This window comes from Anser brachyrhynchus (assembly GCF_964034855.1).
Source record: "Anser brachyrhynchus genome assembly, chromosome: 2".
NCBI lineage: Eukaryota > Metazoa > Chordata > Aves > Anseriformes > Anatidae > Anser > Anser brachyrhynchus.
The window spans coordinates 59,760,437-59,787,589 of NC_137695.1; the positions used below are offsets into that span (position 1 = coordinate 59,760,437).

At 40.5% G+C, this 27,153-nt stretch overlaps 1 protein-coding gene across 10 annotated transcripts in view; it reads right to left on the reverse strand.

The window, feature by feature from the left end:
- Positions 1 to 27,153, reverse strand: part of HECW1 (HECT, C2 and WW domain containing E3 ubiquitin protein ligase 1) — a 263,523-nt gene that overhangs the window by 205,200 nt on the left and 31,170 nt on the right. Inside the window, exon 2 of one of the 10 annotated variants that reach the window (XM_080578353.1) lies at positions 8,610 to 8,689. The exons of the other annotated variants lie outside the window; for them this stretch is intronic. The gene's annotated coding sequence lies outside the window, so the exon portion shown is untranslated. The remainder of the gene's footprint in view (positions 1 to 8,609; positions 8,690 to 27,153) is intronic. 10 annotated transcript variants of the gene reach the window in all.

Genomic DNA, 27,153 nt, shown 5'->3' on the forward strand with positions numbered 1-27,153 from the left:
GACAAGTGAGGAGGAGAGTCCCCCCAGGCACTGGAGTTTTCCTAACCTATTTCTCCTTCTGAAAACTGTGGGGAATTCAAGTTTATTCAGTCAGTGTTTACTCCCTCTCCTGATTTCTGTTTTTATCTCCCTCAACTCTTCTAACACCTTCTCTTTCATCACCCATCACTTAACATTAAGGTTTCTTGTTTGCTATCCAAATCAGACAAGCCCAGCTGTGCCTCAGCACCACTCCTTCCAGGTTTATCTCCTTTGTCTCTGCTGTAACAGTATCTTCCCTTCTCCTCCTCCACTTTTCATTTCCTCCTGCTTTGTCCATTCCTGCACAGAAGCAGTTGCTAATCCCTACAGCCAATGCTTGCCCCCCACCCCTGCCTCTTAAGCAGGGGTGGCTTCTGGATGGCTCTGCTCATCATACAGGCTGATTAACATCTTCTTTAATGCATACCATGCCCTTCCTGACATGACTGTAAGACTCACACCCTGCTGGTACCTGGCATCTTGCTTCAAATGTCTACTCAGAAACACTTTTTTTGCAGCAACTTGTTTAGGAAACCAAAAGATAAACCTCTGATCATGTTAAAGTTGACGTGCAAGCAACTAAAATCCATGTTTTACATATCTACATACATGTTCACACAGCTACCCATACACAATTACATTTCCACTGTATCGTTGCCTCCTGCTGCTGTGCTTTTATTTATTTTTAATATCTTTCTATATTGCTTGCACTTAGCCTGTGAACTGCTTAGTGCCTTGAGGCGGTTTGTATAGTAATTAGCACAAATGATCTCCAGGCATGATGTGCAGTGCTGCTTAATAACAATGCAGTCTTTGCAGGAAAACCCATTCAAGGCTGAAAAATTATTTCCCCCAGTGGTCAACAGTTTGTTCCTGGCATCAGCGAAGGCTTGTGCTCAGGTCCCCGTAGGCTCCATGCCACTTGCACAGGGCTTCGTCTAGCACTGCTCCCCAGATATTGAGCCACCAGCTCATACAGAGACGGAGCATCACAGCCATGCTAACAGAAGATACGCTTTTCTCTACCAACAATATTAACAGTTCTGTTAACAATAACAGAAAAGCAGGCACGCTTTTTTCTCCTCTGCAGATGCGCTCTTCTGTTCCTCCACTACTTCGTTTGCCCTTGTCCCCTGCATCAGTCCCAATATGTCGTTAATTAACAGTTGCCTGCTGAATGCTTTAAGCATCATCTTTGCATTAAAGGGATCAGAATGACATTTAAGAGATCAGAATGACTTTTTTTTTTAACCTTCTCAGATAGTCTGATATTTGAAAGGTTTTTTATTTTTTATTTTCTATAAGGATCAGAGAAAAGAAGGAAGCAGTACTTATGCTGGAAGTGTTTGTTCCTTCTGTCTCAACAAATAAAAATGTACCGAAAAATCTTGTATTCTTCAATTTTGCTAATTATGCTTGCTATATGAAGTCACTATTACAATGCATTTAGCTACAGCAAGAAATATATAAAATCCCTTAGAATAAATGCTCAGTGTTGTGACTGCAAGACAGATCTTTACAAATTATCATGTGCAAATTAGCTAAATATCTCACAAACCAGTATACAAATTAGTCATTTTCTTTTTCCTTCAGTAGACAAAAAGAAAAAAAAAAGTAATGTCATTAGGAAAAAGAATTAATATGTTAATTGAGGATTTTAATTGCACAGAGACAAACCTCAGTTGTCTTGAAATCTGGCTCAAAATCAGAGCTACATCTGTTGTGGAAAGCACTCTAGATTTTCAAGTAAAGTAATGCATAAAATCTGTACATATTAATGTAAAATGAAACCTCTGATTGCTCCATGCCAAAGAAATTAAAAAGATAACTGCATGGCCTTTTCAGGTGAGATCCTCCATTTGCTAATCTGTAAATCTGCCATGTTGTTCTCAGTTTGCAAGCCAGCCTTGGAAGGAATCGGCAGCAGTAACCAACAGCTGACATTAAAAATCTGACTGATATTATAAATGCTGATACATTAAGTTGTAGTTTAGAAGCAAGGTCCTGAACCAAGGCCCTCCATGTAGCAAGAAGACATATGAACATGGAACAAAATACATGATTTCTGCTTCCAACAAGGTGAAATCTCAGAGACACCCACCTACCCACCAAGAGCTTCAGATGAACAGAGTCTGAAGAGAACGACTACTGTAGGAAGCTGTAGTCTCAGGACAAACTGAGCCCACTTGAAAGAGGCAATGGAAATAGGATGATGCAGTGTTTCATCTGCCTGCCAGGCAGGTAAGGACAACAAGAGGCTGTGAAGTTTTACTGAAAAGGGGACAAGCATTGCAGGAATGTGGGGATCAAGTTGTGAAGGAGAACAAAATTCACCTTGCTTTGGTGAGCCTCTGGAAAATGGGGCTCCTCAGCAACTCCTCCTCTCTCCTACAGATTTTGCCAGGCAATTCACCAAACATTTAGCTGTTATATAATGCTGTGGCTATAGACAATGAAAACTAAAGAAAGTTGGCATCATTGTACCAAAAGGAAGTGCATTAGGGGTGATGTGTTTCTTTATCCTCAGCTTTAGTTATCCTCTTATATGTGGTGAAATGAGGCATCCACCCACTTGCACCTAATATTTTGGTTAGCAGTGACGTTTTGCAGGAGAAGCGGTCTATATATATATTTTACTACTTTTCTGTTTTTCTTGTTAAGCAAATGTCATGCTGATGGCAGGGATCAGCAGTCCAACAACCACGCACAAAAGACTCCTGCCTACTGTGGGACACAGTTGCAAGACCAGCAGCAGCTAAACTCTTCCCACAGCTCTGCCACCAGGACTCAGTGCTGGCCTTAATAGAAAACACTTTGTTTGACCAGGCTGAACTGTGTACAACACCACTTCTTCAGACGGAGTAATTCCTCATCGCTCCACTGGCTCCAATAGACTATAATTAACAACTGGTTGAAGGCCCTGGCCTCAAGTCTTCAGTCTCTCTCTGACAATCGTGATTTTCCTGGTGATGTGGATACTTGGCAGTACACCGACTTAAGTAGAAAAACAGTTTAACACAGTCCGTCAGCCACTTGTGAAATGAAGTCGGGTCTGAACTGCCGTCCTGAAGGATCAGTGGAATACTAACACATGCAGTTGGATTTACGTTTACCAAATGAAGTTCGCCACTGAACGAGCTGCAAATATCAGGCACAAGAAAGCCAGACCCATCTTCCAAAGAACCAGGCATGAGTGAAGAGTCAGTATTTGCATCCCTTATCCTGATGCCTCTAAAACGTTGTACTTGCAAATGCAATTTCAGCGACTGTCTAGAAGCATCTTTTTGCCAAAGCAGAAAGTAGAGATGGGGGAATAAAGTGAGTTGAAAAAAATAGAACACATGACAGCTATGCAGTAAACTATTATGTTATTTCGTATTTGAGTAAGATGTTAAAGCTATTAGACTTATAGCAGGAAAAGGTACAAGACAGAAAACTTTATTTAGCACTGCCTAAATGCCATTACTCCTCTCTGACTGCAATAAGCCACTAAAGCCCGTGTCTGCAAAGCAGCAAGCTTCAAGTATAACAAGCTGCTGTTGGACATCTCTGGAGCTGGCAATCTCCTCAACTTATCTGATGAATTGTGACACAGAAACATCCAACTATCTATTAGCAGCACCAGAAGCATCTCCCAATTGTTCGGTGTAATGACCGTATAAATAAAAGTATCTGCAAACTACAGCTTACATCTAATTGTCAAAAAAGAGGGGAAAAGAAAGAAAGAAAGAAAGAAAGAAAGAAAGAAAGAAAGAAAGAAAGAAAGAAAGAAAGAAAGAAAGAAAGAAAGAAAGAAGAAAGAAAGAAAGAAAGAAAGAAAGAAAGAAAGAAAGAAAGAAAGAAAGAAAGAAAGAAAGAAAGAAAGAAAGAAAGAAAGAAAGAAAGCAGCAATCCCAGCAATAACAAACTTCTGTAACAGATAAATGCTAGATCCTTTAGCTCATTTCTAAACCACTGGATATCCTAAAGGTACACAGCCTCGCTGCCACGACACTAACCCTGCTCACTGGACAAGGCTCAGCATCCTTATTATTTCAGTGGAATCACCCTGTGCCCCCATCTCATTCTCTTTTTACTACAGATAAAACCACATGCTATAACAGCAAACTGGCATTTTCCATGCCAAAGAAACAAATTTATTACTGTATTAAAGGTCCTTTTTTGTTTGTTTTGTTTTGTTTGTTTGTTTGTTTGTTTTTTGGATAGTTCCGTGCAGAAGATGGAAGTTACAGTAAAGAGATTATATTTGGGGGCCGAATCCACTACCTAAAAGGATTTTGCAAGCTCTGGGCCTAGCTATGCTAAACTTTTATTTGCTTCCTTATGAACACACAGGCAAAGGTTAACGTAACAGCATCTCGCAGAGTTGTATTTAGAATCACACCATTCACTTCTTCAAAGCAATGTTCACAGACCCAGTTGCTAAAGGAAGATATAAAAAGATTGAAAAGCTTTTTTCCTCCTTGGATAAAAAAAGAAAAATAAGAAGTCCCAAACCAGAAGTATTACTTCTGGTAACTGGTTGGCTCCATCTTTCCCTGCACAAAATGCCCTGGGGACCGACCTCAGCAAAACTCTGTTGAGGAATGATCCAGCGGACCTTGGGGAAAAGCAGACAACCGGTGCCAGCTCTGGAGTTACCAGCAAGCTCAGTATCTCAGCAAGGGGATACTTGAGTGATACTGATACACAGATAAAACATAAAGCCACAATGATTGCTGGACACAAATAATCACTAATTTATCTGGCAGTCCACTTGCACGGCATTTCACGTTCGCTATAAGCGAAAGAGATTTTTATACTCGATAAAAGTGATAAATAGCATAATGAATCAGGCAGGCAGACAGAAGCACTAGGCTTTACAAAAGGCCACTGAAGAAGGCAAATGCTATTTCTCAAGTAGACAGAGTTGGAGCAGAGGACACATTCACCAGGGGGGGGGAAGTGGAAGCTTATTTTCATAGAAACCTGGCCACAAGGACAACAGCAAACAGACCAGTATGTCCTACCTGGACCACTAACCTCCCACTTTTTGCCATGCATCATTTTCTAAATGGAAAGAGCAAGATGAAGCACGTCTTTAAAACCAGGCCATTTAGATAATTCCCATCTAAACAGGGTCAGACCAGCAGTGTTTCACCTTCTCAAAGTATCTCAGACAGTCTTAAATACATGACCTGGATGAAAAACAGCTACTTCCAATTGATTACGTTGTTTTATTTTTAATAAGACCTAGGAAATAATAGTGTGAAATTCCTGTACTGCTGAAATTGATTATAATTTGCGTTTAACTTCTTCAAGGGTGAAACATTGGCCCCATTAATTACACCTTGCTTCCCCTTGAGCGTTGCCCTGTAAAAAGCAGCAGTAGATTAAATTAAGAAAATAAAAGTACAAAATCAAAGCCAAGCTTTACTTCTGTAAGTGTGAGAGCTGTTGATATATATTTTTTTAAGAATAAAAATTAAGTGACAGGCTCTCTCAGACAAGTAGACATTAGAGAAAGATGTAAGAGAATGTTTCTATTTCTGCTTTCCATATCCATATTTCCATAGTGGATTAAGAATAAAGGGCTAAGTAACAAAACAATTTCTAAGGATAAGTAATCTTTTCCAAAACAAGTTATTTACTTGAATACTTTTTATCATTTCTGTAACCCTGGGAATTTAAAGGACAGTCTTACCTCAAAACAATAAGCAAATATGTCGTGAATTTATTTTTATTTTTCTGCAGAGGAACTGATTGATTTTCTCTTGTGCTCTCCCTCGACCTGCTTAAGATCACTTCTATATATAAAACACCTGTGGTGCCATCAGGAAGCCTCTAAGATTTTCTTATAAACATACAGATCAGTTTTGCAGGTTAACATCTGCATTAAAAAAACTGGTTAAAAAAAAACTTTAATTATACTAATTTTTGGGTCACATTAGTAGCTAAGATAACAGGATCAGTATTCCATCTGATGCCAAGACTTCATGCAGAGTCATCTGACCCTATATAACACTAATTAATATACTATATATATATATAATTAATATACAATAAATAAATAAAATCAGATTCACAATTCTTTGCATTGAAACAAGCAGGAGCTAACCCTTTTTTCTTAATACAACTCATTATTTACGATCACTTCTTTGCTTCCTTTTATTCTTCTCTTCTTTTGGTACTCCTTTCATAGCACCAAATCATCTTTTTAGGACAGCTGAGTGCTCTTTCCTCTTCTGGCATTAAAAAAGTTTGAAGTTGTCCATGGTCTGCTCTGAAAGCATGGCTGAAACTGTCTTCCACTCACAGAAAATGAAGTTACACCTCTGCTTTGGGGAGGCTATTCTGAGTTCACACACCTCATCAGCTGAAACCGAGACTGGCGAGCACACCCATCTCACCACAACTGGCGGGGACAGGAAGGACGCTGGGGATGGTTCCCTTCTTCACGAGACGGTCCAAGCAGTGGAAGATGCTCAGTACGAAAGGGATGCAATGTCCACAAGGCTTTAAGCCAGAAGACTGGGTTTTTGCCCCCTCTCCTCCAGCACTGCACCTCAGACCGGGCCACTTAACTTGACACAAGACAGCTTGTTGAACGCTGTGCAGCACGTCAGGATCCCATCCCCTGGGGCCTGTGGTGGCTGGCAGCCATTATTACTTTTAAAGTGCACGCTGTCAGCTCAGGGGCTTTGGACAGAAGTGGCTGTCTCCTGGAAACAGTCCATCTAATTTGCACAGCCCTTGCTCACACAGCATGGCGCGGAGGAGGTTGAAAAGAGGTGCTTGGGGCATCTCTGTCTATTCTCTGTTACGCAGCTCAGCCTGTTCCTTCGCATTACACATGCACCAAATTTATGTTGATGACGGTTCTACTTGATGTACCAACCTCTTATCTCCCGTGTACATGTTTACCTGATGGTATACGATTGTTGCAGCTACAAGGGTTTTCAGCTACAACAGCCTCTGCAGGATGCACTCTGCCGAGGTGGATATTTTTAATGTATATTACATTATTATAAACAGACCGAGAGCTAAATCCTGGAACTAGCCCATGGTATTAATTCTAATTTTGTTTGGGCCTGATTCCAAATGGGTGACTATGCATGCAAACATTCGTCTGAATGTACAATTGGCTGTTATGAACACAAAATTATTTCTTGTGCTCATGCATGCATAATTTACACACACTAATTTAGATGCCAAAGTGATTCCCTAACAGAATTCCAGTGATCAGATTTAACTTGAAGACTGCTGTTTAAAGAACACATATGTATCACAGTTGTGTGTTCTTCAGCTGCACAAAAAGGAAGTAACTGAGAAATTCATTGCTGTTTCTATAACTAAAAAAACCTTCATTATAAAGCTATCCCTTTTCAGCTGACTGCTGGTTTCTCCCACCCCCGCCCCAATCCCTCCAGTTATTTTCCCCCATGCTGTGTAATTTCTACTTAGGCATTGTAGCATACAAGCAAAGTCATCCATCAAAAGTAATCAACAGGAAATGAATACTGTTAAGTAGCATGTTTTCCTTCATGTACATTTGAGTTTTATGCTTAATGCATGAAAATCAGAAGTCCTCTCAGGAACCAGTAGTTGGCTTTGGAGTTTCGAAGTGAAATTGCAAACAAGTGAGCCCAGTGAACCACGAGTGACCTGTGAATCATCATCTAAACCGTCAAGAAAAACGTTAGGCAAATTGTGCTGATGAACAAGCAAAGTGGAATTATTTTTCTCTAGGTAATTCTCAGGTTAAAGTTGGTGGTGTTATTTCCAAAATAAATTAATGAACATTGATTAAGTGTATGTTTCAGGAGCTGCCTGCAATATTACATTTTGTCACAAGATCATACAAAAATCATGCATAATCATCATCAAATACACAATTAGCAGAGAAATACCCCTGGAAACAGGACCTATGCCAACAAAGAGACTAATTTTTGCAGACATTTTAGTCTTCACCTGCCTGTTGTTGCACTAATTTTTCCCTTTTTGGTCACCTTTGTTTAAATGGGAAGGGGGGGTATTTTTTAAGTTATAAAAGAATTTTAAGGGAATTCATGTAGCTTGGAAGGTGTGTGGTTTCTTTTTTAAATGTTAACTTTTACCAGTATGCGCATTTGTTTCCCTAAGTTAGCAGCTCTTAAATCATGTATTCGAGATGCTAATTTGTAAAGTACAGTCCAAAGACTGTTCATTCAAATCAAGTAAATTCATCCTCAGTTATAACTCGGGTAAAAATAGGCCTCATATGTGACAATTGACATGTATAAGAAATGTTTTGGCAAATAGCCTTTCTCATGAAACAGTCTTCCCAGTGCTACTGATTCAGAATACAAGCAGCAAAATATAATCGGGAACTTACCCTGCCTCTCCCACCTATGCTAGTGTCTCCTGTGATCAGAAGTCACTTAGAAATGCACTGACACCTTTCATATGCAATTAGCAGAGGTGGAAATGACCTTACCAAAACTAAAGATGTAGCTGTTCCAATTCTGCAAATTAAGGCATATACTTAGCTATATGAATAAAACCATGAAAGTCAATGCAATTATGCAAGTGCTGGTAATCAAGCTGGCATTCGAGAATACAATCGTTACCTGTTAGAGTTTGTTACTAATGGGAATTTGGGCACATCAGGGCATTCTGGGTGCTGGAAGATTCGTTCTGCATTTCATCCCTTTCAAGAAAACAGAAGCCAGTAATAATTCATTACGAAATTTGTATTTATATTAAAATGTTGTGTTACCATTGCTTTTACTGTTTGTATGTATGTTTAGAAATGTGTACAAACACACACATATATACATATATGTATGCATATGTATCCTTATTTGTCAGCATAACTTACATGAGATGTATCTTTTTTTAATTAAAAAAAGCCCTGCATATCCTGAGAATAACTTAGATTGTATTTACGGTAACATAAAAGATAAGGCACTGTTCACTACATGAATTTAAAGTGAGTGTGTTTTTCCAATACAGAACACTTCTGAGCATTTTACCCCACTTGATTGATACTTTACATTACATCCAGCAGTTCCTCCAGCCAGCATCGTGTTTTTCAGCTTAGTGAAAATACTCTCCTTAAGTCTTATGCAGACTTAGCAAAGGAAAAGATCTGAGCTGTGAACAAGACAGTATTGTAAATATTTAGCCAAAAGCATTCTGTTGTTTATTTTGTAATGTTTGAGAAGGTTAATGACTAGGATTTAATTGAAGCTTTTACAATATTCAGTATTCATCAAAAGCCCAATCCTGTCTTTATGGCGGGTTTCTAACTTTAATTTTTCAGAGAATCTGGTAAAGGTCATCCCTAAAGGCCCCCCAAAATAATCACAAGACAAATTTAAAGGGTTTTCTTTCTCACAAACCTCAGTTTTTCCCAAAAGAGTTTCTTGACCCATGTCAAGAGTGGGCAATAGGGAATGGGAGATTAAAGAGATTGAGATATGAGCGAGGAGCTCCAGGAGGAAGAGATTTGTGCACGGGCTGCACACTGCCCAGTGCGATGCAGGACCATGCAGCAGCTTGTGCAGAGCCTTCTCTGCCCCATTCCCAGCCCGCACCATATGAGCATCTGAAGAAAACAGACAGATGAAGACTGTGAGCACCTCCAGAAGAGACCAAATTGGTCAGACAAGAAGCCCTACAACGTGTCAGCTATTAAAATGACCTTTCCCACACCTATTTCTTTCCTGTAAACAGCAGAAAGGACAGCATAGCCTTTCTCACATAGCCATCAACCCTAACTTCAATTAAAAAGGCACAGTATGAGATAAAACCTGTGAGAAGTCAAAATAATAACTTTTTATTCAGAAGAGATGGGCTAACACCTATATTGGAAGAACACCAAAATGCAGCCAGGAAGATGCTCTTGAGGGGTTTAGATGGTGGTTATTAATATACCTGGATCGGAGCTAATTCTCCTCCCTTTCACTCCTGAATGTTTTGGATTCTCAGAGATTGACAACTCTGTTGAGAACGACTGCATCTCTGAAACTTGTCAAATCCAGTCAGCCTGGAAACATATTTGCAGGTCTGGGTCCTGCAAACATTTGTACAGGTGATAACCTAAGAGCATGCCTGAGTGCGAAGTCATTTGCTTTCCAAAATGTTTGTAGGAAGGGACAATGGGTAGGAAAAACATGGAAAAAACAACTTTCAAAGGTTAATCACACTCAAGCAAACCTTAGTGGAATTTCACGTGTGACAGACACTTTACTACCTCAACTGCCTTATCCCTTCCAAACAACAACAAAAAAGTGGGGTGGAGGGTAGGAAGATCGGGGGGAGGGACGAAGTGGTTTCTCTGCCTCAAAAAAGGTTTTCAAACACTTTCCAATGGGAAGTTTTAATAAAAGCATTAGAGAGAAAATGAAAACAGTTCCCAGGATGCTGCCTTCTGCAGTAAATGCACTATAAAGATCTTTTCAATAAAGCATCAAAATTTAAGCACAACATACTTACAGCAAATTCAAAAAAAAATATTTTTTTTTTTTGAGAAACCAGCTTGGTAAGGTATTTTAAAAAATTACATCCAAAATAACATTTAAAAAAAATATCATGTTAGTGTATTTTCATAAGTTACTGTTAAACAGCAGAATGCCCAGTTATGGTTTCAAACTATACTGCAAACACACACCTCAAATAACATGTGGTTATAAAAAGGCATCAACATACATACAATAAAATTTAGTGGCCAGTTTATCCACTTTGTCATACCAATTTTACATCTACCTCTAGATTTGGAATCAAAGCAATAATGAAATAAGCAGTGAGAGCCTTCACTCACATTTAGATAAATTCTAATCTTGCAGAAGGTAAAACAAGTGCTACATTTTCCAAAGGCTAAAATCCCACGTTTTTTTCCTAATAACAGTTTTAATTACTCATTAATTTATTATGAATAGCCATAAGCAATGAAATTCTCAGACAGATTCATTAAGCATACAGACATCAAAGAGAGTCCTTTTGGTAAAAAATATAAACTTCAGTAAGCAACTTTTGCATTTTCCCCACCAGCAGCTGTATTTTAAGAAATGTATCTATATACACACTGGGTTTAAGAATGAAAAATGGCTGGAGAAAACTAGAAAAGTTTCGGATGGTGATGATCTTGGGCTCCTACATTCAGAAGCAGAATACTGTAGCAGTACCCAGAAGCGGTGGCTAGGTAAGAACCCCAGAACAGAAGTTATAAAAACACGAAGAGAAAATACCTGCTCAGAAATGCTTAATTGAAAAAGAGAAGGGAAATATGAATTATTATCCTCACTTTGCCTATGTTGAACTAAATGCAGCATCCCTTTGCACACCATGCTAATCTCACATTCTGCAAGTAGTCAGAAATAGACCCCTTGTCACCTACGCATCAGTCCACTGCCTTTGCTCTATGACATTTATATCTTCTGAAAGATTTCTATTTCTACCCTCTGAATTATTGTGAGAGCTCTGACCTGTGAAGATAGTAACAGAAACCTTGTCAGAAAGCAACATATACTCACAAGATAATGTGATAAAAGTGTGACCAAAAAAAACTAATGCTCCCTTCAAAACATCATTTGGTCATGCAAGTCATGGAAATTCTTGTTATCCTCCAAGTATTTTTATATTTGGAATCAAAGAAACTGCAAAGTGTTTTCGACATTTACTCATCTCCTTTTGAAAAGGTCATTTATTCATAAGTGCCAAAAGCAGATAATGCAGAATGATTGTTTTCCCATGCTTGCTCCAAAATCTCTTCTGATCATTTAATAATGAACAAGCACTGATGTATGGCTTTAATTATGCCATCGTGCAGTTATCACTTCTCACCTCAGCCTTGCTTGCTCTTGCTGTGCTAACAGAGTGGATTCTAGCTCTCAATATTGCCCCTGAGATCAAACTCCTATTTTCAGGTCTGCCTAACATCTTCAAGCCATGACAGATCCTTCCTTACATGTTACACACTATTATGAATTAATAATTAAGAGTTACGAATATTATGAATTAATAGTTAATTAAGCTACTCTAAAAAGCTACTAACTACTGGTACACTCTAGCTAAGGAAATCTCCAAATTTTCTCTTGGTGAAATCCAGTAAGTCAACTGTAAGTCAACAGCAGACTCTCCTTGGAAAGTCACCTACAAACTCCTCGACACCAACCAAAGATTCGCTTGGGATTGGGGAAATATTTTCAAACAAACAAAAACCAACCTAAAACCTACGTTAATGGTTGCTTCTTCTTGAGGTTAGAAATATCTTACAAGACAAAGTCCATGTCATGGTCCTTGGCCAACCCTCCAAGTTACTACAACTCAGTCAGGAGTGGTTAATATGCCCTGCAATTTACTGTCTTCACTGTGTCTACTTGTGAAAAGTTATAGAGATATACAGATAGGCCATATAAATACTGTAGCCAGTCTACCAGCTTTTTCTTGAGTTGGTGTGCAAGGCACTTGGAAAAGGCACAGCTTTCATACAGAGGACCTTGAGCACAGACTTCTGATCAGCAGCAGCTGGCTGGCCAAGATCTCTTCTGTTGTCCACCAGCACAAAGGCACTTGTCTTCCATGTGAAGCCTCCAGCTCTCAGCACATGGTATTGATCTGGGGAAAGTTTTACTTCAGACTGAATTCTCACTAGGGTTTTTGCTTCCATGCTTTGGGTCCCAGATCCTGTTTGCTTCTCAAGAAGATTTGTAGAATGCCCTTGGGGCTGGCAGCTCTCTATACAGGCTATAGAGTTCGTGAAACTTCCTTTTTCAACAGAATAACACAAGTTGAATATATTCCTCCCCTACAAACAATGACACATGGACAAGTTAAAATTAAAAATTAAGATATGATCGTCACAGAGAAAAGAAGTGGGTCAGGGTGTCTCCTGGTAACTACTCAGAGGCTGCCGAAGTTGTAGAAATGAATTTGTCCTTAGTTCACCGTGTATTTAAAGCTGATTACAAAAATTAGCCTACCACTTATTTAAATGTCAGTGATTACAAATACTGAGCATTACTTTTTCTTAAAATTACAACTTGCATGCACCACAAAATTACTTTCTCACATACATGAAACACTTAGATTAGCTTCATTACTACCCTCCTTTCCTTTAAGGCACAATGTAATGATTTGCACGTCTCCATGGAAAGGAGTTTATTTAAAGTGAAAATACAAGCCGAAGATTTTTATGAATTTCTCAGAGTTCTGGGAAGCAACTCCAAAGGAACCTCAAGTTAGAAAAACAACAATAACCCAAAGTGATCAAACCTTCTGACTTGCTTTTGTTACACCCTCAGCTTTATTGCTAACACAATGGCACAGGAGGACAGAAATTGCACTTTGCAAACTGACCCTAACCCAACAAAGTAGGCTGGAGAAAAAGCAGAGCCCGACAAACTGTGCAAGAGACAGCCCCATCTCACAGTCCTTAAACACTGATTAAAAGACCATTCCCACTGAAGTTATTTATCTGGCATCCTTACAGAACCACCAAAGTCTGGAGTTTTGGTGTGTACCATAAGGCACTTTTAGCTTTGCTCTAACCCCAGGCATGCAGCCAAGACAGCTTCATGGGTCATCAAAAGGCTCCATTTCTTCAGGGTTGATTTGAAATCCTCCAAAATAAAACAAGAAAACAAGTTAGGGCCTGAAGTGTGTGCCCTATGACACTGCTCAGTTTCTGTTGCGCTCCATGACAAAAGGCAGCGCTGAAGCTGGGGTTTAGTTTATTTATTTATTTATTTTTTCCTCCTCCTCACAGCACCTGTCAGTCTGACCAGTGATTTTGCCCACACTGTTTTTTGCACAGATAAGATAGCAATACCTGCTGCAGATTGCTCTCCAGGTCCAGATACTGTAAGGGAATTATTTAATCAGTAATTGAGCCACCCTAAAGGACAGATGTGAAAGAAAACAGCTTAAGGCTAGGTAAAATTTAATTCGGTCTCTGAACCAGAGAAAGCTCTGATTATATTACTCTAGACACTGAACTCACCTTCCACAACAATAATACATTTTTGAGCAAACCTCACCAGAGAAGCCACTCTGAACGTCACAGACAAGTCATTATTTTGAGGAACTGTCACAACGGGGGGGAGGGAGGGCAAAAAAAAGTAACATGAAAATGCTAATATGAGCCTTTCTGAAATGCCTCCCACAAATCATGGAGGCGGCAGAAATAGCAATAGAAAAAGACAATCCCAGGTTTTATTTTAAGTTTTGATTTGAAAGCAAGTCGTGTTGAGATTGAGGCAATTATTTTGTAAGTGATATGAGAGAATGGAACCTCTTCCTCCTCCTGTTACCATTCTTGTTGTTCGTCTTTCCCCCTACACACACAGCCTGTCACCATCTGAGCTACACCTGTGCTCTGAGAGCTGGAACTGCAGCGTGATCTCTGAGGAACAAGCTTAAATTCACAGCTTGCACAGGGAGGTGGTGGAGTCACCGTCCCTGGGGGTGTTTAAGGACAGGTTGGACGTGGTGCTTAGGGACATGGTTTAGTGGGTGACATCGGTGGTAGGGGAGTGGTTGGACCAGATGACCTTGAAGGTCTTTTCCAACCTTTATGCTTCTATGAAATTCAGCAACTCCTGGTACTGACGTGGAGCAGGAACCCTTGTGCCATCTCCACCATCCCAGAGAGGATTGTGTGCTCTGCACCCCATGGTCAGACACTTCAGCTGGCTGGTGAAAAAAGATGAGCAGAGCCTAAACTTCACACTGTAACTGTGTTTACCCAGTTGCCTGTTCTTGACCCTAAGGAGCCTTCTGCATAAGAGATGAAGTATGCTCTGTCCCTTCTTGTAATCATAACCATTTTGCTTTCTTCATCCAAAAAAGCTCTTTTCAAAGCAATTTTAAAGGACCTGGGGAACAGGTGCTGTAATCGCAACCGTACCTCCCCTCTGCTACCGCCTCACCAACTCAAACTATATCCTTTGGACTTCCGTTCAGAAGGTATAATTTGGACTTAAAACTGCTGAAACATGTGTTTTCACAAGCTGTGTAGAAAGATGGCTAGGATGGAGTGGTAAAGTTTAGCACCTCTGCCTTTTTCTCCCCTCTAGAATTCACACTTTACCCCAGGCTGAGAACAAGCAGATATGTCTAGGCCTAGCCTCTAATCCCCATCCCAACACTGAGCAACCGCCAGTTAAGATCCTCCAAAGAAAAGCAGCAAGGACTAGCTATTTGGACTGTGATGATCTGTTAATTGTCAGTGACTTGTTTTCTAAAGATGCTGCTCTCCAGTTCCTCTTAACTCAAGAGGTACAGGTTGGAGAGGTATAAAGTTGGAGGTGTTCATCATCTCTGCCACTACTACAGTCAGCACAACCACTCAGCCTCCTCTGAGGACTGTTACACAGCAAGGGATGACTGCCATTTTTTTTTTTTGGGTGGGGTATTTGAAACTTCCAAAAATCACCAAAATGAGAAAGCCGAAAGTGAGCCCCAAAGAGAGAACCGTTACAGGATCATGAGTTATAGCAGAGGAATCCCCTGCAATACCACAAGGCCACTAACATCTCTGACCCCAAATTTCATTTTAAATGGAAGTGACAAAGTGCTGCTCACTATGTGACACAGTGGAACAATAACCTAAAGAAAACAGTTACCCTTATATTTAAACATCACTCTTGAGAATCACAGAAAAGCATATTCCCTCAGCATTAAAGAGAGAAGCAGACATTGTTTCAACTCTGTGGTGTGCACAATTACATGAAGTTCACCTTTTTTTTTCCAGTTCCCCTTTAGGGCATTTCATTGGGCATCTTTTCCATAAAAATTACAAACATTATCTCCACAGCATTCTTTTAGCCTCAAACCTGTTCAAGGTGGCATCATACTACCATGCATGATTTATATGATATACATATACATATATATATGATATATATAGTTTCTCTGATTTCATTAAAGCTTAATTCACTCCTGCAGGAGCTGAAACTTTCAGCCACTAGCACAATGACTTTGTACAGCTTTATGTACTGCTGTCCATGCATACAAGTAAGACTGCTTTGAATTCACGATTTTCTACACAGCACTCAGATGCACACCACAGCAAGTTAAGTACCAGGCAGGGTCTGGACAACCAGACCTTTTGTTGACATCCAAAAGATCTTTTGCTCTACCAGGAAACTTGGCTAGATGACTTCCACTTTTCAGAGTTCACTACTCCAAACTCTGCCTCCAGCTCCCAGAGAACCCATTGACTTTTGGGCTAGCTGGTTTGCTTTTATGATAAAGAGAGGACAGATGATGAGCTGGAGATTATAGCAATGACAGGGACTTAAAAATGGCCAGCCCCCATTCTGGCTCTGCCAGAGAACTTCCTGCACAATTGGTTTAATGTCCGTGCTGTGGCACTAGAATAATCACACTGCTTCTGTGACACCACCATTTGTTTGGCATCTCATCTATTTAGACACTAAACTCTCTCTCATAGCAAGGGTTATGCTTTATTTTGTGACCGCAACTTGCACAAAATAGAGAGTGATTCTGATCTCTGCCAGGGTCTCTGGAAGCACCTTTGGTAAAGGTTATCATTCACACAACCTCCATACGTATTTTCAGAACACGAAGGCAGTCCACCCAAGAATTTCTTTTAAAAGCAAGATCTTGTACAGCTACCATCCTGCATTTAGCCATTTTCTGTAGTTTGGTAAAACTACAGAGACCAGCACTAAGCATAACAATCAGCTTTAAAGGATGAACAGCTCAGAAGTTAGAGGGTGAAGACATCACAAGTGTCTTGTTACACTGAAATGGTGAAAAAGGTTTTAACTAGATCCTTATTCAAGCCAAACAAATGAGTTTGAGGTCTAGGTCTCAAGCACTTATAAGCCATTCCTTATTAGTTCAGTTTCTTCTCCCAGGAACTTGTAGGAACCAAGCCCTGGACTTCTCCCTCTGCCCCCAAATAAGCATCAGGCTCATTTTTGCCCCTTCTCTCTAGCAACATGACCTTGGGCCGCACAGTAGCTCCTATTCCTTGAGAGGGAGGTCTCTTGACCAAGAGTTCTGTTACGGAAATCTTATTCCAGTCTAAAGGTTGGAAATTTCTCCAAGGAATTGGGAGACTGGATTTAAGTACACAAAAGGCAGGAAAAAAAAAGGCCTGACCTCACCCAGAATTAGGCCCCTTTAAAGGACTTTGGCAGAGAAATGCGTATTTTCTTGGTCTTGAAGAAGACGCAAGTGGTTTAATGTCCTGCATGAGTAAGTTCAAAGCAGGTACCTAAGCAGAAATTGGGGTAATTTCAAAATCTCAAACAACTGAGTTTAGACGCCTCCATACTTTAGGCAGCAGCCAAACAGACACTTGTTATTTTAACTCGTTCCTTGTTATTGTTAGCTTAGACATGGGCAACTCAACAGACAGTCTGCTTCAACTAACCAGATTTAATCTTTTTAGTTTGCAGGCTCAATAAGTTTAATAAATCTTTGCTGAACTTACCTTCAAGGCCCTGGTTCTGCAGCACAAGACTGATCCTATGAACTGCCTGCCTACCACGGTCTTCACATGACTGAACCAAAACTCTTAACAGCCAAAATATCCAACAGGAACTGCAATTGTGGGACTGCCTCAACTCCAGAGCAGGGCAAAGATGGGAACAAACACTAATTTTATAGAGGTCCCAGAACTTCATTAGAGGATGGAGCTGGGTTCACTCAGCAGTCTCTGACCAGTCCAGCCTCATGCTGGTCCCAGCCGCACGCATCTCAGGTAGCACCAGCTGGCCATTCCTGTGCAAGTCTACCATTCAATGGGGATGCGCGTCCCAACACAAGGTGCAAATGCAAAACAAGAAAACACTTCCAGTCCCAACAAGCCTGCAAGAAATACAAAGCAAACGCATAGGAACGGAGAGAAAGGAGAATGAAAGAACATGGAAGCACTGACAATGACTTGAACCATGGTCACTACATACTAATTGCTGCTTATTTTTAACGTATGCCACATGGCAAGGAGAAATATGAAGAAGGATATGAGGTGGCTTTGCAGTGCTTTTATTTTGGCAGGGGAGCTTGGACCCACCATGAAGGCAGAATATGCTTGCTAAAACCTGAAGCCACGGGTCTTTAAAACGGAAGCAACTACAGATGCAACCAGCCGCAAGATCTGCTCTCATTTGAGCGCATGAAAATTGATGAAGTTGCCAGTATCTTTGACATGGATGAACATGTTGAGTTACTGTACGAGGACATTCCTGACAAGGTGTGGGGTTCTGCCCTCATCTTGCAGCTGACTAGGAATCCTGATAGTCTGGAAGAACAGCTTATCAATGTAACAGCCCTGGGAGCATTGGCTAGAGTGCAGAGGGAAGACTGGAAACAAAGTGTGGAACTTGCTACCAATATAATTTATACTGGATCCACTTTTTGGATCTCTAAAGGAAGCAACAATATAAAACTTACTCCATTCTAACTTCATTCTCTACTTCTTCCTTCCCCTCTGTGGAGAGAAAGGCCAGGATATTGACCAACATACTATTACAGGAACAGCTGGTGTGCTAAGAGCCATGCACCTTCAGAGAGAAACCCCACGATTACTGGTAATAAAAAATAAACAAGTTTTAAGAGAGTCATACAGACTACTGATGGAGAGATTCTACAGAGACACACTGGCACTCTGCCCTAAAAGAAGTTTGGGAAACAAAACCTGAATTCAGATTTAAAATATATGTAAAATAAGATATATTGGTTGTTGAGAACGGAATAACTGATCCTGATCTGGAACAAGGCTCATCACATCTGAGCAACCCTTGTAAAAGTATGATTTACTACCTCTAAAAAATCCAAGCCACACTGGACTTCTGAAGAGTGAAATAACCAAGATTTAACTGGCAGTAAAACTCAGAAGTCAGAGCTTCACAAATGAGAAGCTGTAAGATCCCTGAATAAGAGACCACAAATGATTTCCCCCACGCTTTCTCCAGCAGAAACACTAAGGATTGCCAGAGAATTAAGCAATTCCCCCCAGCAAAAACAAACAGCAACAAGTCAGCTGGCCTGAATCATTTCAACAGATCCTGGTTTCCAAATGATCCTGGTTGTGAAAGTTGACCATGACAGCTAATTTTGCCTTCATTCATCTCCAAATGCCCCCACAGTAATCACAGAATGGTTTAGGTTGGAAGCGACCTTAGAGACCATCCAATTCCACCCCCCTGCCACCCATCCAATTCCACACCCCTGGACACCTCCCACCAGACCAGGTTGCCCTAAGCCCCATCCAGCCTGGCCTTGAACACCTTCAGGGATGGGGCATCCACAACTCCTCTGGGCAACCTGTACCAGTGCCCTTATATGTAAATTTCCCCTTTTTTAGGTTAAAACCATTCCCCCCTTGTCCTATCACTACACTCCCTGACAAAGAGTCCCTCTCCTGCTTTTCTGTAGGCCCCCTTTAGGTACTGGAAAACCGCTGTAATGTCTCCCCAAAGCCTTCTCTTCTCTAGACTGAATCCCAACTGTCTCATCCTTTCTTCATAAGAGAGGTGCGCCAACCCTCTGATCAGCCTTGTGGCCCTCCTCTGGACTTGCTTCAACAGGTCCAAGCCCTTTTTATAGTGGGGGCCCCAGAGCTGAACACAGTACTCCAGGTGGAGTCTCCAAAGAGTGGAATAGAGGGGGAGAATCACCTCCCTCGACATGCTAGCAATACTTGATGCAGCCCAGGATACAGTTGGCTTTTTGGGCTGCAAGCACATCTCACGTTGAGGTTCTCATCAACCAGCACCATCAGGTCCTTCTCCTCAGGGCTGCTCTCAATGCATTCTCCACCCAGCCTGTGCTTGGGATTGCCCTGAACCAGGTGTAGGACCTTGCACTTGGCCTTGCTGAACTCCATGAGGTTCCCATAGCCCCACCTCTCAAGCCTGTCAAGGTCTATCTTCAAGTAATGCTGCAAAGAAAATGTGTAAGATAGCTCTCTGCTTTCTGCTATTGTACCTCACACAACAGATGTTTTAATCATCACCTTAGACTATGTAATGGTGCACTGTTGGAAAAAATAAATAAAAGTTTTCTGATCCTCTCCTATGCCCTTACCATGACTTTGCTTCCTAGAATATTTTTGAAAAGGACAAACTGCCTTCATTAGTTGAAGCTGTGCATCCAGCATTTTACAGGGAATATACCACACTTTGCAAGGAAGGAATGACAACATTTGCACAAAAAAAAAAGAAATGTAACAAGGAGAAAGTACAGGGATTTGACTGAAAAAAAAAACAGAATTCTATAAAGTTGATTAGAAAAGAACCAATATTAGTTCAAGTTGGTTCTGATGTGGTCGTGTCATATGGACACAGCTGTAAGGAAATGTCCACAGGGATGTCAAAGAGGGATATTCAGTTTTATTTAATGTCTTTATTACTAATCCGGCTGAGTGGCAATAAGTACATTCCTTCACTCAAAATTTGCAAACTCTGAGAGCACTCAGCTCTCACCCTTATGAACCACCCGTCATTTCATTTCCAAAGCAGGGAAGCCTCATAAGACAGAGTTTAGATTCTATCTCCACTATTCATTCAAAATTAAAATCGTGAGACCCTGCAGACTGCCTGCCTGCAGGAGAAGAGTTGATGTTAAGTGATAGGCCCTGCCTCTAAGAACTGACTAGGCATTTTCATATTGCCCCACGTCAAACACAAAGGTCATCTTGTAAAACCATGTAAAAACAAATGCTAGAGGCCTGAGCACATGGAGATATCTAACTCCATTCTGAGCCTGAATAGCTAAGTGGAATGTTCCAACAGCAGACTCAGATATGCTGCTAACCACGTATGCTTACCAAACTGGGGTTGCACACCAGAATAGACACAAAGCCATGGGAAAGAGTTTTTACTAAGTAAATGATAACAGAAGCAGAGTGATGACATAACAGCCCTGTATTGGTAGCAGTTTATGTAGCACATCCTTTGCTGCTTTGTCGTGTTTCATGCAGGACTGATTCACCTAAATGTCTCATTGTCTGCTGGCAGGGCATGGAGCAGCTTGTTTTAAAAAGAAACACAGAACTACAGCCTCCTGCACTGAGACAGTTGTCAGTACCACATAACCTCCTGCTTGCTGAGAACCACTAACTGATGGGACCATACGTACAGTGCATTAGCTTGAAGTTACAAACCATCCAGTGGTTTCTAACCTAAAAACAGTGACTGCCTGCTTGCTCTATTTCTCACTTCCTGCAGTGAGGGATAAAATATTTTTCTTCCACAACAGCATGAGGATACTGTTGTGGCGCCTCTGGTCCTCTCCAAAGATATCTTGGGTTGTAGTAGCTCTTGCATGGTACTTGAACCCTTATTTGCATAAGGCACTTCATTTCCATAGTATTCCAGAGGTAAGACCCCAGCCCTCAAGTGAGTGATCAGATATAGGCTATCAATCCCTTGGGCTCCTGAGGCACTGCCAGCAAAAGCACTTGTGCCTCACAGAGGCACTCAGTGTGACCAGCATGAATGGCACTGCAGGAGGTTTTCTCACGTCCCCTTTACCTCCTCCTACTCATTAAGTGATTTCTCTCACCTTAGGAAATCCACATTGAGACTTTAAAAAAAAAAAAAAAGAAAGGAAAAAAAAAAAAAAGATAGTGAGAGCCAGACCCCTTTGGTGACAGTGAGACAGTACAGCTCACTGGGAGGGCATACACCAGTCCCACTGTCCAGTTCATTTCTCTTCCCTAATAAGAGGTCCTTAAACCTTCCTCTTGACTCAACCCCATCCCACACCAAATTCTGTAGCCTGTTACCCCAGACTATTGCATTCAGCAGACCAATTGCTGACTGATGGATAAAGAATGGAAGCGTGGAGATTTTAGCTATACCATGCTTTAAACCTGGTGAAAAAGTAGGTATTCTGCACAGCTGAAAAACTGCGTTTGAATGGGATCACTTCAAGTGGTAGGCTCACATTTCTTAAAAATGACTGCTTTTAACTGTTACTGGTCAAAACTTCAGCTGTAATTTTTGGTAATTCTCACAATACTCTTGTTTTACAAACACATTGTACTTATAGCAAAACTGACACTTCAGAGTTGACCAAAATCCTATTAACTCACCCAGCCTAATGCAGGTCTCATCATGTTATACGCTATATTACAGGATATGCAATAAAGAGCTCCTCTTAGACTAGCATATTTAGAAACAAAGCCAAATCCTCCAGTGGTGCGGACTAATAAAGATCTACTGAAACACGGTTATTCCAACCTACAGCTGCTAGTGATTTGGTCAACTGATGTAATGAGCAGTCCTATCGCTTACAGATCTCCATGACAAAAAAACATTGAAATGTGGTCTGTGGAATCAGATATGCCTCTTTCTTTTTAAAGTCCTAAGGATAAATGTCCGTAATAGCGTCCCTTTGATGAGAACCAGTAGATTTCAGTACATATGGCATTTAACTCCCCTCTTAATATACCTCACTAAGACAAAAGAATAAAGTAAAAACTATTGCAAAACAGACATCTCTGCCATCAAAAGAAGACTTTAGATGGAGTACACTAGCTGGATCAGAATCAGAAAGAATGACTTATTTTTCTTCTGACCATCAGATTTTCCTTTTAAGCATCCAAAACACCACAACTTTTAAATTGCATGGCTATGACAGCAACAATCAATATGTTTAGAGCATGAGGTAACCTAGTTCATAACAAATAACTGAGCAATACAAAGAAAGAACTAGAATAAGCACTGGAGGAGCTATATCTGACCTGTACGGGATGTTAAACTGTGTTATCACAGAGTATCCCTATCAGTCTTAAAAATTCACACATTACGTTTTGGGAAAAACCTCTGCATTAATGCTTTTCCAAATACCAAACAGTTTTAACATACCTTGTATGTCCTCTAAAAGGCTCCTACTGCCTGCTGCCTCAACCTGTTTTTTTATTAAAAAGCAACGCTGTAGGAGATCTCAGCAGTGATTAGCATCCTTTTTTTTGATGAAAAAAAACATTGAGACATGTGACAGCTATGTTTGCTTAGAAGAGTGGTGAACAGGGCACTGAATCAGACAGTAACTTCTCTGAAAAGCACATCCCCCTTCACTATGTGACTGTGACCCACCCCATTTCAGCAGCACTCTGCTGGGATGGAAAAGGAAGTCCTGGCTCACAGAACTGCTGCTGGTGGGCTTCTCTGGTCTGCCCAACAGCTCTCCAGCTCTGGCACTTGGCTATCAGTCTTCAGTTCAGTTCCCTCCTCTGCTCAAGTGGATTTTCAGCCACCAACATCTACCTTCATACCAGAGGACAGTTAACATCGAGCCCTTCTCAGCCACTATGAATGGAGCTGTTCCACCATAGATAAAAAACGTCAATAGAAAGAAAAAGCACGGGATTTAATCTGGCTCTCAATACCAACTGTAAGGATGCCCACTTGTCGAGCAAGATGCTTCAGTCTTGGTTGCTGCTCCAGTGAGTTTATGTATATAAAAATGAAACAGAGGTGATTGTGAAGACTCCCCAACTTCAGACTAGCTTTTAGCTTTGTGGTTCAAGTCAACAGCGTGACATACAAATTTAAATAAGCCCTCAAGGAGTATGAGAAATGAGAGCAAGTTTTCCATATTCTAGGTGAGAAAACAAATCAAGAAACTCCAAGAAAAAAAAGCAAAGGGCATGACCACAGGTGATTTTGTGAACACAAGAATTTCATTCTTTTGTTTTCTAATCAGCTGATGAAAATGGTGCAATATCTTTTACTTTGGGCTGAGTGAAAATTTGTTTGGAACAAGACAGGAAAAACTTTACATTTGGCATAATCTGAACTGTGTTTTTTACTTTTCTGTTTTATTTTATTATGCAGTTCATTTGCCATACTTGGAAAAAAAATCAACTATCTGGACAGGCCAATTATGAACATTTGGCATGTTAATACATCTGCCCTCAGTCCTTGAATCAGACTTCCACTAATGTCAATAGATGGCATGCATGCAAATCAAAGGCAAATACTCATCTTGCGTGTGTAGCCCTTGAAACAGCTCTGAATCACTGTTTTTGCAACAAGGCAAGAATCCACTTTATTCTTATAAACCCATCTGTCATCAGAGCACCTCAAATCTGCCATAAACACGTACAGCACAACTGAAAGCACATGAAACAGTACTTACAGATTACAGACAAAGCGTTGCTCCTCAGTTAGGGGGAATGCCGCACGTGAAGGAGTAACCCAAGTTAAAAATGCTTTGATGGATTCATACCAAGAGTTATGCCTATTTCCAGTAACACTAACACACTGCTTTGTTTTTCACGCAGAAGAGATTCAACGCGCAAAACACAAGCACAACAGGAAAAGTCAGTTTGTGCTCAGGTAAGTCTTTGCAATGGCTACACGCCCAGCTGGACTTACTAAATCTGAGGCCACTATCCCAGCTCTGATGAGTTTTGCAATCTTCCACACATGCACTTCAGTAGGGCCCAACTGGCAGTGAATTATATACAGTGGCTACATGAGCCAAACAGCCATCTTTTTCTTGAAGCATAACGTTGTTTTTTTATTTGACATGGAGATTTGGTATAGCAAGCATATTTTGTACCTGCGTTGTAATACTCTGGTTTTAGATACAAATATTTGCTATCCATTTTTTCTCACTTAAGAATACAATCACTAGTTCTCCTGACTGTTTGCAAAATGGTTGTGCAAAATTAATATATTTACATCTATTAAATGACATGTTATTTTCATTATCTCAGTAATAAATGAGACATTCACTCCTTTATTCAACATTCACTAACAGAATCTGAATATTGTACTGTTTTGTCATGTGGCATATGCACGTGAGTAGTCAGGAAAACAAGCATAAAGCTTTGATTGCACCACCTTAAATGAACTTGATAATTAATACCTGATTCTTGAGAAAATGAATCTGCCATTTGTCTTGTGGTACTGACTCAGATTTCCTCCTAAGGCATTCAGTACCACACCGCAATCACCAGGTCATTCTCAACTTTAGAGAACAATTTTTTTCCTTGCTGAGTTTTTGTTTTATTTCTTTTAATCCTGTAGTAAATACTTATTTCTTAGGTGCCCGATTTCCATGTTAGGAGAAAAACTGCAGCTAGATCAAGCAAGACAATACCTGCAAACCAACTTCACTTCTTCCAGTACAGAGAAAAGACTAGAAAGATCTCCAGGACTTCTCTTGCCCATTGTTTCTTTAAATCTATTTTAAGCATCATTGGTTGTTTTTATTTGGAATTCAAAAATAAAATATTTGTTAAAAAGAAAACAGAACCTTTACAGTACACAAAATAAGCATTTGAATGAGCAGTTTGGTTGCCAAATGTTGTGTGGGTAATAATTATGGGGAAACTAAAAGCCTGGGCAAGGCAGTGAACACAGATCTGAAATACAGTACTTCTAAACATTGGCAGTCTCTATTATCACAGCCAGTGCTATTTGCAGGACTTGTAAAGGAAAAAAACCCTTATATTACAGTCTGCTCTTGTCTCACTGCAGTGAACTAACTCAATTTTGATGCTGTGCAAATAACACTGATCTTTGTAAACAAGGGACCTCAGGTGGAGTTTCTTTATCAGGAAAAACTTGGTGGTGTCCCATGGTGCGATCCATAGCCTCCCTGTTACTACTACAATGCAGGGACCCCTAATGTCCTTTTGACTTGCAACATCCGAAATCCTTCACTCTCCCTGCCGTAAGGAGAAAGATTATTCTTTCAATAGAGAAAGCTTTGGTCTTTTCTTTGAAATGCGTATGAAAAGCCAGACAGACCTCTCAAGACGATGGCAAGACTGCTACATACACCAATTATATTTTCAGCCCTTCAGCTAATTAGGCGAACGTATTCCAGGTGGTAACACATTATGACAGCTCACGTTTCCAACCATTACCATCTGACAACTGGGCTTAAGGTACACCAAAATGACAGCGTGGGTCCTGATGCAGCTTGCATTAGGCAAAGGATCCCCTGAAAACATGAGCAGTCACACCTACGAGGAACTGAATCCTGTGCTCTGCAACTCCAGCAGTTACCTTCTGCTAAGGCAGGGAAGGAGAAGGGCACAAATTCAGATTTAATAAAAGGAAAGAGAAAACTGTGGCACAGGCAGGTGGATATTAATGTCTGGTGCACAGGAACTGGGTGCTTAGTTCTGGCACTATCATAAACAGCATTTTGCAGTGTTTATTTTGCTCGGAAGAATGAAAGTTATCAGGTGCTTTGCTTAAGAAATAATTGGACATACAGATTATGGTTGAACAAATAGCATTGACGGAATAATCCTTCCTAAAGCTAAAAGGCAGTGGATGAAATTTCGATTCCAACACACTCAGATACTTTTCAGCGATAACCAAGAGAGGCATACGAGTGTCTAACAGCTGTATTTGTTACACCTCCTAGGCTGAATGCTGCCTTCTTCTTTGCCTCCAGGTAGCAGCCATACATTTACACAGCTATCTTGTCTTTTGTGGATCTTTGCCAACCTCTTCTTGAGATGCATTTTTCCTACCTTCATATCAGCTCACAGATTCTCTTGGGGCAGGGAGGAGAGAAGTAGTCTGGGCACACTGCGCGTTATCACACTCAAAACGATAAGGCACGAGCACAAATGTGGCTGCAAAGAGCTCTGTGGCAGATTGCTGCCAAACTGAAAGAGCAAGTTATATAGAGATACTGCCCACAGTGTTATCAGTTACCAGACTGTGTGACATTCACACTTGTGTGAGAGTCAGGGACCCATACTCCAGGCATTTAGCCTGATTACTTAGTCAATTGGAGTGCCCTGTGACCAGATTTAAGGAGACTGCTGTCACCCTGCTTACTTGGTATGGTTTTGTTCATACCATTTATAAAGATTTGGGCAAATCTGGTGAACGTATTAAATTTTCGGTTTGTGTTTTCTTTCTTCCAAAGAAATATCGTGGAATAACTGAAATAGCAATTTTTGCAAAAACAGCAAATTATAGGTGTTTGAATTACAGCGTGCAACAGCAATATCACATCATCACATTTCTGACTGGCAGCCAGAAACTGCGGTGTCAGAACAGATATGCTTCAGGATGGAAACTTCATTTTGGAGAAAAATTTGGTGATGAGGAACACTAAGGGGAAAAGATGAAAGAAGGATAAAGCAGAAAAATGCAACTATAATTGAATAAATAAAAAAGTCCATGAAGATTTATTAGGCAATACAGA